Here is a 13,071-nt window from a genome sequence, read left to right on the forward strand (position 1 = left end):
TTGATACCCGCATAACAGTAATGACCAAGCACTACATATTTAATATTCGCTGAAAAGTGTCGTTAACGTAGCCTATACTTTTCCTAAAACACTTATTGTAAGAAAATTAATAGTTTTAGCTAAAAAAATAATCAATTTTACTACTTCCGTAAAACTGTACTTTCTAATCTTAGTTTGCCTTACTCTGTACTTAAAAGCTGTTCTAGTCAAGGTTAAAGTAAGAAATGGATTTACTAACAATCTTACTCTTATCTCTTACTAACTGAAATTAGTGGTTAAACTAATTAATATGGTTGCTATGGTTTAACATAAAATAATGTTTACATGGAACAGTCGATTACGTTTAACTGGCTGTTTGAATTGAATTGGTCGAATATTTAACAGCTTACGTAGGGATTTTCGAAACAAGAATATGGCAATGTTCCATAAAATATACCAGGGACCCTAAGAAAATCCATGTAAAACTTTAGTACAATAGGTTGAACAGTTTTGATTGAAAAAAAACAAAAAAACAAACAAAATTACACTCGAATGTATAATATTTATATTATCAGGTTAAACGAAGATGTGAAAATGATAAGTTCACAATAATGTATGATAATACATTTATCTAATTCTTGTAAAAGTTGAAATGTTTTAAAAGTTTTCCATTAATTAACCAGAATATAAACTTACTCAATCAAGGATAGCAAATTGACTATGGTAATCCAATAATTCAAATTCTCAGTTAATCAACAGATTTCAAGATGATTAAATCGGCAGCCATCGGGTTTTTATATAAGCTGGTTCCTCCGGAATATTCATGAAGAAGTTTTATCTTGCCTAATATAAATAACACAGAAACTTTTCTTGTGAGACGTTTCTTGTGTAATGGGAGGTGTAGCTCTTTCTGTTAGCTGTGGTCAATATAATTGTGGGACAATATACTTATATATTTATCAGTTAATCCGTGGCTCATTAATTTTTTAATACGAATAATAGGGGTTGTTGATATAAATTAGGTATAATTATATAATAAGTTCATTAGAGTTTATCGATGGATCAAATAAGTAGTATAAAATATTTAAACTAAATATCTGAAATAAGCGGATCACGTGATGGATTGCAAACACACGATAAGGGGTTGCGATTTAACTCAGCTAACAATGATTGTAAATTGCAAGAAGAATGAAGAAAGATTCTGGACCCTTGTAAATTATAAAGATATTTCATTGAATAGCTAAAGCCTGAACATGTACGTAAAGATATGATGTTTTTCTATCGTAAAACTACAAGGAATTCGGATTATTTTGTTCCTAACAGAATATATACGTATAGAACTTTAATGCTTCTTTGTATAACTGAATCAGCTATAAATTAGCGATTGTTATTTTTAACAAACATTTATCCACTATTCTGTGCAGTAGTAAATTTAATTAGAGGTAAATTTTCACGTCAAACATAAATCAAGGTACAAAAAACTAGCAGAGAAACTCGGAATGGAGGAAGTGTTTAAATGTGAACAATGGAACAGTGAAACAACTCGGATATGTGACGGCACAGTACCTGTTAAGCAGAAGTGATATAACCGGTGACCTCATAGCGGTTACATGGACCTACTCGTATTGCACTGCGCCTTGTTCTCTCAGGTACTTGGCTACAATTGAATAGCTTTCTGCAACAATATGTCGAGCATTATCTTTTATGTATATTAAGTAATAAGTCACTAATATTCACTTAAGTATAAGCACATGTTATTTTAACATTATTATTCATTAATAAAAAATAAAAATAGAAGAGTTGAAAGCCAATGTTCAAAGTCGCTGTCGAGATTTTATTTATGCAAACTCTTGCACCCTTCCTACCTAACAAGAATTTTTATTATTTAAAAAGCTACCATAAAACCTAACTTAATGCACAAAAATGTGAATGTATCATGTGATAAGATATCTCGAGGAACATTCATCTATAAAAAAATTTTGATGAACTATATTTGTACATGGGTAAGAATGAGTTCTATCATGGAGCATGCCCTACTACCAATCTGGTTAGCGTCATAGAAACCTATCACTCAGTATGTTGACACAAGATTTCTTTTGTCTGTTAGGGAGGACATCTCGAGGATAGATTTTAAATTTTGCAATAACTTTCAGCGAAGCCTGTAGCACCACACGTAGTGTAATGTACCCCTAGCTTGTATGGTTATAAATACTCTGTTAACGTGTTTTAAGGGGGTTCGGCTCGTCCTATCCTTTCCATGTTAAAAAGCACAAACTTAGGAACACACAACTCCAAAACCATTAGAGGTAATAAGCTAATTTTTTTTAATTTTGATCCTTATCCTTATACCTAACACTTAAGTGATGGGTTTTTGAATTAAATGAAAATAACACATTTTTAATTTAAAACAAAAACATGTTGAAAAAACATTCAAAATTAAAATTTATTTTTAATAAAAAAATATATTCTAGTATAAAATAATGAATATCCCATCATTCATATTGTTCATTGTAGTGTAAATAACAAAAAAACCAATATCAATGCAATAACTCAAGTAGTTCAGGAGAAAATTGTTCCTAAGTGTAAAAAATCTGTTTTTTTTTTAAATCGCTAGTAAACATCATTTAACCACAGTGACATAAGTAATCCTACCGTAGGTACATGCCTGGTCCATATGAAGGGTTGTCTGGATCTTCCTGCTCTACATACATGTCTCCAAGTCTTTTCTTAGCAATCTCTCGCTGTTTTCCGGCACTTTTTCTCGATTTCCAACATATCTTTTCTCAGCGTTTTTAATCCGGGTCAAGTCAAAGTTCTTCATTGTGTTTATGCACATTGGGCCAGGGGAAATACCAATGGCAATGGCTTCATAAATTCCCAAGTCAAGTGTGTTCTTCATCACAAAGGTCGATTTCGGTTAACCGGTTCCAAATTATGCTGTTCAGGCTCTCGCAAGGATTTTGTGTTCCACCATGGAGGCACTTCCGCAACAAATGTTCTTGAGATAAATCTCTAAAAATGGGCTTTATCTCTGCCACAACTGTAGGAGGAAGGTGAGTGTGGTCACTATGTTTGTAGTCAGTCCCCAAAGATTCAGATTTTCTAAAATTTTACACCATGTGTCAGTGTCTTTTGGGCACAAACCATGTGCTGGTTCTTGGTCAGTGCTTGCAAGATGAGAATAGGTAGCCCAAATAGCTCTTTTCATATTTACTAAACTATCTGTGTTTCTTAGAATGGCCAGACCATAGTAAGTCTGAATCTCATCAATAATAACTTTAGTCAAACGGACCATGACCGCCAATTTTTTTACCGTCTGAAAGTTTAATGTTTCCTTGTTTTTTCTTTTAACTTCCTAAGACGAGTGCCCATTCTTTTTCTAACATGTCCTATGCACTCCAATTTTTTCTACCGGGCACTCTAGGCCATATGCATTTTCCTTTTCAATGGTTGGAAAAAAAGCCGCACTGTTCCCGTCTCCAAGGTAGTACCGATACTTGACGCCCCTTGTGGCCTGTGACTTGACTGCCGAAACATGTTAACTACTACTGCCACTTCCATCCACCACTTGTAACCTGTGTAGTTTTGCTTGACAGCTAGGCTCATGCTGTTCCCGAAGTCTATTTTTACATCTAAAAAATTTGCTAAAAATTCTAACATCAATAACCTTGCCCGTGTTTGCTGCGAGAGCCGTAACTGCGCCATTTTAGGGAACTGTGTCCGCGTCGCTGCCATGTACCGTCAAAAATCCCTGTTATCTGGTCATCACCATCATTTTTTATGACTGCCTCAGCTGCTGCCTGTGTCATAGACTCCTCACAAACATCTTTTTGCTGCTTCAGATAACAGTTTATTTGTACCTCCTAAAAGTGGGAGGTTTGTGTAAGTTTATAACTGAAAACACAGTATTGGGCGGCTCGTTCTGCTTTACCGATGCACCGAAATGCATACACTGTCCGTAAATTAATTTCTGATAATGTTTTTAGGCCTATTACCTAATGTGTCACTATTTCTGTTTGAAACAGAAAACCCACAATTACTACATATAACAGTTTATTTGCACACCTTACGCCTGTACGGTTACTTGTGTTGATAGCTAGCCTACCTTTGCATTTCACACAGACAGCTATGTTTGAAAGTAGTATTTCTATTTGTTGCAGGTTAACTATGTCATTGTATGATTTTTTTACATCATTACTATATTGTTCATAAATTTATCTAAACTAGGCCCCACCTTGTCAAAGAGATGAGCTTTGTTTGTGTACAATAATATTAGGACTAGGTCTAGGTGTAAGTAGGTATTCTACTATTTCTGTTGGCTAGGCACTCATTTTACCTCAGAAGTTGGTTTTGATTTCTTCCAATTAGGAATACCACAGAATACGTTTTTTCCGTTTTTTAGTTGAAAAACGAGGCATGATTTTACTCTAATAACTAAACAAATTCCTTGGTAACAATTCCTTTTACACAAAACTCACTTTACAACACTTCAAAACAACAAATAAAGTATCAACCCAATAACCAATACAACAACAAAACAGACAAGCAGAATAAAACAGGTGAAAACTGAACTGAAGGTAACCAGTGTTGCCAACAGCAACAACAAACAATATAACCTAAAATAGTAGGTGTGTATTATATAAAGTGTGTTCAAGAGCACAATCAAGGTTGCTAACCAACGGTACCAGTAAAAAAATGCATGTGCTTCCACAAACTAAAATATCAATAAAACCACTAATACTCATCCTATTTCAAACGAAATTTGTGTTAAATTAAAAGTAAAAAGTTGTAGAAAACAATTCACAAATAAAAAAAAAAAAATCTGAGCCGAACCCCCTTAAGAGCACTCCGAATCGCTTTTAACCATATTGTTAGCTAAATTATACATTACACAAGTTATACTTAAGCTAGGTTGATACATAAGTTGTTTTGCCTGTTAGATTGAATCTTATCTAGTTTCTATCATTAGATTTATTGAAAAATGTATTATATTTAAAAACGTTAATTTTTAAAAGCATTTTTATTTTATTAAAAATTAACAATCTCCATTATACTATCTAAATATTGGTTCCATTAACCTGTAGAAAGATTTGGCTAGTTTACGTTGCACGATTTTCATGTATGTGTTTAAAAAAATACCTTTTCGGCTTCTTAAAAATTAAATTTACTAAGTAACTTGGAAAAAAATATTCTTGTTAGCAAATAGGCAACTTATATTTGGGTACTCCTTATCTATTGATTATTTATTTTTACGTAGTTTTGTGCAAAATGTTATCAACAGTATCTTTTATTGAGTCTTGAAATTATAATCTGTCAAATTATTCATACCCTCATTTTCTAAAATATTTTAAATTGTAATTTTCTGTCTTGTTTGGACTAGATGTAGCTTAATTTGCTAACAATTTACAATAAATCGGTATGAACAGTTTAAAGATTACCTCACATGGGAAAAATACTATTAAAACGTAAATACTAACACTATCACCATTATGCTTACAATAAAACATTTCATCCACATTTATCATTGTTGAATATGTTACTATTTACATGAATTACCGCTATTGTTTCGTTTGGGTGAAAATCATACAAATAGTTATAAATTTAGTACAAATACAACTTGTGTCATTTTGATTTCAGATTCCAACAATTTGTAATTGAAGTAAAAGAATTAAAACTATTCAGGTAAAATTAAAATCCATGTTTATTGGCGTGGTTATTATAGAAATTATAGAAATTTTAGTATTTTGTGTGGTGAATTCAGAACAAATATATGCTATATGTAAAATTTATGTTAACTTATATCTTCAATGTGTATTTATTTTAAAACCAATAAATTAATTTATAGCTAAATTTATTCTCATTTATTCATATTTAATCCTAAAGCTCACACTATATTTATCTAGTGCATATAATGCGTAAGCTCATGTATGACATAAACCATAGTAGTAGCAAAATGGAGTAACCAGTAATCCACCTAAACTTGTCGTTCCAAGATGCCTGTTGAATGCATAGTGCCAGATTGAGCTTACTAGAGAGACATAAAACTTGTATCTATCCCAAATACTATCACAAAAACTTACTTTACAAAGCCATGAGTTTATTGATTTAAAAATAAATTTATTTTTTACCAAATTTTAATAAAAACCATAATGTAAAACATGTAATAAAACTATTAAGAGTAGTACTCTTATATTGTTGTAGGAACGAAATAACAGAACTAATAATGCATCTTCAGTTTGACAATACTGTTTATTAGTGAAATACTCTGGTATGCTATAAAGTTTTGTAGGTATTATCAGATGCCCTAGTGAATGGTGTGTGTTTTTGTATTATTTTAATTAATTTTTTGTTCTGTAAGGCCATAATTATAAATCCTCTCATACATGTGACAGGTAAGAAAATAACAGCTACAATTTAAATTCGCCTGTTAGAAAACACTCTTCATCGATTATGAAAGTTGGGTATGCTCTATGTGTTAGAGAAAAGAATAGTCCAGTGCTGTTTACAAAATCGCAGACGTCTTTTATTTTGTACACGTTAAAACTTTCATAAAAAAAAACATGTCAAAGTGCCTAAAAGAGCCTGCTTTCTTTTATTATTGCATTTATATTAAGTGTACTCATACACAACACTACAGTTTTAACTTATGAGGCTTTGTAACGTATTATTATGTCAGATGTTAAAATGTAAGATAGTTATAATGTATAAAACATTTTACGTTAATGATACACCGCTGAAAGATAACCAAACAAAATAGTGCTTAAGTCAGCTTTACATTATACAAACAAAATACTGTATTGTCACAGCACTGTTTGACAATAAGGAAATGACACTAATGCTAGTTTTGTATGTTTTAAAAATGGTATTGTTACAATAAATCCATAATGTACCTATTTAATTCATATTTAATTTTACCTGAATATTTTATAAGCTTTATTTGTAAAAGTTTCTACCTCATTCATTCAACTAATAAACTCCGGTCTATAGTCTATGATTTACATGAAGGGGAGTGGAGGTGTATTTACCTTAATCCTAATATTTAGTACAAACATATAGAGATTGAATACTGTGTTTGATCATTTCATTAGGTATTATATAACACGTATTCGACAACAGTGTGCATAATAGCTTTCGGCAGCGTAATCAGTCCATGACGGTTACATAATGCAAGTAACACAGTCATCTGCATTTATAGGCAACATCCAACTACAATATAGAGTCTCCAATCACAATATGTGTGTGTATATATATATATATATATATATATATATATATATATATATATATTCATTAAATTTGTATAAATGGCAATAGCTGAATTTAATTTATTTCAATAAACATTGAATCGCGAAAAGTACTTGCTCCACCGGGACTTGAACCCGGATCTCTCACTTGCCGGGTGAATGTGCTACCATTACACCACAGAGCCCTCACTTTTTATGATTCAATTATTTTGTATTTGGCCGTTTCTTTCACATATGTGTTTAAATAACCAAACAAACATATGATCGGAAGACCAAATACCTGTCAAATGACTTCTATTTACATTCATTAAATTTGTATAAATGGCAATAGCCGAATTTAATTTATTTCAATAAACATTGAATCGCAAAAAGTACTTGCTCCGCCGGGACTTGAACCCGGATCTCTCACTTGCCGGGTGAATGTGCTACCATTACACCACAGAGCCCTCACTTTTTATGATTCAATTATTTTGTATTTGGCCGTTTCTTTCACATATGTGTTTAAATAACCAAACAAACATATGATCGGAAGACCAAGTACCTGTCAAATGACTTCTATTTACATTCATTAAATTTGTATAAATGGCAATAGCCGAATTTAATTTATTTCAATAAACATTGAATCGCAAAAAGTACTTGCTCCGCCGGGACTTGAACCCGGATCTCTCACTTGCCGGGTGAATGTGCTACCATTACACCACAGAGCCCTCACTTTTTACGATTTAATTATTTTGTATTTGGCCGTTTCTTTCACATATGTGTTTAAATAACCAAACAAACATATGATCGGAAGACCAAATACCTGTCAAATGACTTATATTTACATTCATTAAATTTGTATAAATGGCAATAGCCGAATTTAATTTATTTCAATAAACACTGAATCGCAAAAAGTACAAAAAAGTACAATATATATATATATACATATATATATATATATATATATATATATATATATATATATATATATTATTCTGCATCCACTCTATATAAATATCCTATAAAGGGACCGATGACAATTTAAAGCGTGTTATAGCTTGAGGCGTCCGTGAAGTAGAAGAAGATCCATCCATCACTCTGCAGAGTTACTGTCATTCTTTTTCGTTGGGAAAACAACCGGGAGCACTTTTCCAGCACATATTTATTTAGGTTGCAATTTTTATTTAAATTTACTTCTGTATCATATGTTGAATCTTCAAGATGACAAGATGACAAACAAGGGACATATATGCCACCATATTTGTGGCTACAATCTTCGCCACCTTTTGGTAACAGAACTTCTAGTATAATCTTTCTTTGGAAACAGGAACAAAATATGTGTCAAATATCCTAATAACCGCTTTTTGTCTTACACTTTTAAATTTTTATATTGACTCGGTCTTCCTTGTACTGATTATATTTAATAAAGAGCGAAAATGTTATAATAGCAATATGGAGATGTGCACTGCAAGGACGACCTCGTGAGTTAACTTTAGAGTAACGCGTAGTTAATAAATAATTTTGTATGTATTATATATATATATATATATGATTATTTATAGTATATATAGTTGTATATATATATATATATATATATATATATATATATATATATATAAGCATATATGATCTATGTTACTTTTAAAATATCATGAGGATATACTAAAAGAACTAATTTTTACTCACTTGAAATAGCACACAAGTGTTTTATACTTTCATTCAGTTTCAGCGCAATTCATGTGTTGTTAAACGACAAATCGTGTGCCGTATGATTACACCACTCGTTCACAATTAATAATTCTTTTTAATCTCATTACGGAAAAATAGTAATTGTAATTTGTCTACTATAAGATACGTTATTCAGTTAGGATATTAAATTAATACAGATATATCATTTTCATAAAGGGTCCAAACAATATAAAATGCTAGCACAGTGGACAGTGGAATAACGGGAAAAACTTATCTTTTTGATTCGAATGTTTTCCAAGGATAGAAAATATTTAAGTGTAATAATTTTATCTACATATTACCTGAAAGTGCGTTAATATTCTGAAAGGTATTAAACGCATATGGCTTTATTATTAAATCAAGTGTCGATATCTTTTCGCAATGCAAATGTCATCATGTGTTAATAAACTTTATAATTTTAATCTGTTGCTTGTTACAATGTATAGATTGTTAATATTTTCATTTTTGTTTTCATTGTAATGTGTAGTCTATGAAGAGATGAGTAGTGTTCATGTGAACATTAATAAATTAAGAAATATATATATATATATATATATATATATATATATATATATATATATATATATATATTGTGTGACGAAGTTAATACATTAAAAAAAAGAAGAAAATACTCAACCGTTTATAAGATCTATAAATCATAATCTTTGACTAGAAAATACAGTTCATGAATGGATGAGTTCACTAGCTGTGGCCATAATTGTTAGGCAAGTTAGGTAAAACAACCCAGCATTACTAAAATTGTTATACACTAATACGAATTAATATACGCTACTGAATTTGTATATTAATTAGTTAAATCAAATCCAATGAAAAAAATAAAGCACAAAAATACTAAACACAATTAACTAAGCAATAAGTTTAGATTGATGTTATTCCGACACCTTTATATAAAGGTGACGACTTGATAAACGAGATGAGGTACGAAATGAAACAAGAAAACTAGATTGTAAGACAAAGAAATGCTTTTATCTCACCCGCAACATCCAATAAACTTGTTTCTTCAGGCATCTTTCTGAGAATGTGGAGAGACACAAATAATAATGTGATTGCAGACTGCTTGAGATCGTTTTACCTCTTTCTCTCATTAATTTCTGAATCATACTCGCTAAAAGAAACCTGCAATATGATTGTTTTTCGATAAATGATTTAATTTTCCTTAATTTGTTGGCTGCACGTTAGTGAAGCATAGTACTGGCAAAGCTGATTTAATTTATTTCTTTATCTCTGTCTTTCTGCATTATATCGGAAGAACGGACTGACCTATAGACTTCAAATTTGGTATGAAACGTTATTCCTGTACTGGAGGTATTTACTTCTATGATGGTGCATGTTACTCTATAGGATTTGTCTCAGCTTCAGTGAACATTGATACATTATTCGTATAGGCAACAAGGTATTATTATTCAAAACCAAGTGTTGCGTAACAGGCTTCGCTGAAGTATGTTAAAGTGTATAGCTCGTTTCATTCTCGAAATTTTCTGTGGACAGACAGATGTTCTTCCAGGAACTTAGTTACAGCCCTAGACGAATATAAGAGAAAATATGTTCTTTATATATTGTGTGAAACTCAATTTGTACATAAACAAGAATGGGTTCGATTATGGAGCACGATCTAGCTAAGCATCACTGAATCACTCTATGACACAGTGTTTCTTCCATCTGCGGGGGGCTGTGCAAGTTTCTATACTGTAAGCTGGTCTGCCTGTTCACTAAACGTTTTGGAGAGTGAAAATACCTATAGCCTTGAAATCTTCCAAACAATTCTAAGGAATCATATTACGTGACATGGCATCTGGCGTACTACCGTGTATAGTATTTTAAGAGTTGTTTTTTTTACTCAGACTAAAATCGTGACCGTAATCGTATTCGTTATGTTATTGAGTATAGTACTTGCAGATAACGCTCCTAGTATTTAGTGTGGACTGTTAGATACACAGTTGAAGACGTATTTTAATGTGATGTTAATTATATTCTTTGCTTACGAAGATAATGAAGTGGTTTAAAATTACTACTTAATTAAAAATTCTGCTGTGGTGCTAATAATGCTAAAGGTATTGGAGTAGAAGGAAGGGAGAACCAATTAAAGTTGAAGCATTGTGGCACTGGGTACAGAAGATCCTTGCCTCACAGCTCTTACAAATACACCATAATTCTCCTGGAAAAAGTTTTAAAATAAAGATTAGAACGAAAAATATTATCAAGTATTTCATAGTCTAGTAATTATTCTTATATAAGGAAACGGAGTACTACGGAGTACAAAATTCAACTATTATAATGGGGAAAAAGATGTTTTTATAGGGAAAGAATGTTCTACTAAGGGAAAGTAATCATTGGGAGAGGATGATAATCTAAACACCTACGAGGATACGATTTTTCACAGATATTACGTGTATATAAAAGAAGCTCATAGCTATACCAAGTGATGAAAATACATTATTTTGGTGATAACCAATTTTGGCAAAAAAAGATTGCGGCAGTTACTATGTCATTCGATGCTCATTGAATCTTGGAAACTACATTGTACCTATAACTGGCTTCGTCATTCTCGCATAAATATTGTATGCATGAATATCAAATCAGTAGATATTATAAATAGTATGTATATTAAATTGTATTACTCCTTTATCTGATTACTGAACCACTCTCAGTAGTGATGACAGTCGAACTTAGGTAACCTAAATTGTAAGGGACTTCCGGAGTTGGAGTTATGTATAGTTCTTGATATGAATTGTTCGTGTTATTAAGGTTATATTTTTGTATAAAGTGACTTACAGAGATAAACGGGATGTAGAGGGAAATAAAATATAATTCGAGTTACTGATGTAAGAACTACGAATTATTCAAACTGCTGTGTATTAAAATGTAATCAAAATAAAGGAAATAGGAAAATTTCGTTATGCATTCCTCAATATCAGGAGTGTCAGCTTTCCTCCTTCTCTCATATTTAATGACTTTTAATGTCTAAGTTAACTTCATTAGTCCGAGCTTCATTGATTGCCTGATTCTTCAGGATTGTACAACTCAGGTTGTTGAACTTAGCAGCTGCCCGTTTTGCGTAATCCTACTTTAATTAATTATCTTACATTTCTCTCTGATTTTCTTCCTTCTTTTAACCTTACTTTGAGCACTCGTTATCACTCACACAAGTAAAAGCACAATCATAGGTTAACTACAGTACCGTAGCGTGTGACTTGTAGACAAAGAACATGCAGAGAGCAGACAAATTAATCACTGACAGGTCACAACATGCCTCTCTAAGCCACATTTGTTTCATGGAGTTTTCGAGATAGCGAGGTCCAAAGCAAATTTGGTTAATAGAGGTAGAATTGGAATTGTGGGCGTATGTTAAAGAGAATTCGACATCAAAACAAAAGTTTAATTAATCTGTCACAGTGTTAGAGTTACAATACAAGACTGTATGGTGTTACAAAATAACGAGGTATTGCAACACCTGGCGCTCGTGCAGTAAAGGTAGACTTGGTGTTATAAACCGCGTTAAAGCCAAACATTATAGAGTTGAAGCGCACAGCGTACTAAGGCGCTTATAACCCGGCACTTTGTATAATGTGTTAAGCGTGAAAGTTACCGCGCCACTCCCTGCAGGGATCGCTGCTTATTAAGAGCCCACCATTATTATCTCTTTTTGGTGAAGTATATATTGTACTGTATTTAGTAATATTGTAGCGTGTTAGTAAAATTTTACGATGAAAAATTGTCATTCATGTGTACCAAATAAATAAGTTTGAGTTATAAAGTTGATGTTTGACAACGTCCGGTACAGTCGGAAAGTAAATGTTACATAAATTGATCATCTAGAAATATCAAACTGAAGATGCATTATTAGTTTAGATATTACATTGCTCATAAGATAATGATTCTCAATGAATGTAGCTTGACAATTTAAATAAAAGTAAATTTTTTTGTAAAATACGCGAAATAAAAGTGTTGTCCGAATACGAATGATCGCCGTCTTGAAATGTTTGAATGGTCAAGAAGGGCAAACGGACTCAATCAAACTATGAGTAAATATTGTTTCTGTATCGCGTTTAGTCTAAATCTATGTATAACCACTCCTTTCTTAACCTTGAATCACCGGTTAAGTAAAATAATTAGTCCAGTT

This window comes from Homalodisca vitripennis, chromosome 3 (assembly GCF_021130785.1).
Source record: "Homalodisca vitripennis isolate AUS2020 chromosome 3, UT_GWSS_2.1, whole genome shotgun sequence".
NCBI classification, from domain to species: domain Eukaryota; kingdom Metazoa; phylum Arthropoda; class Insecta; order Hemiptera; family Cicadellidae; genus Homalodisca; species Homalodisca vitripennis.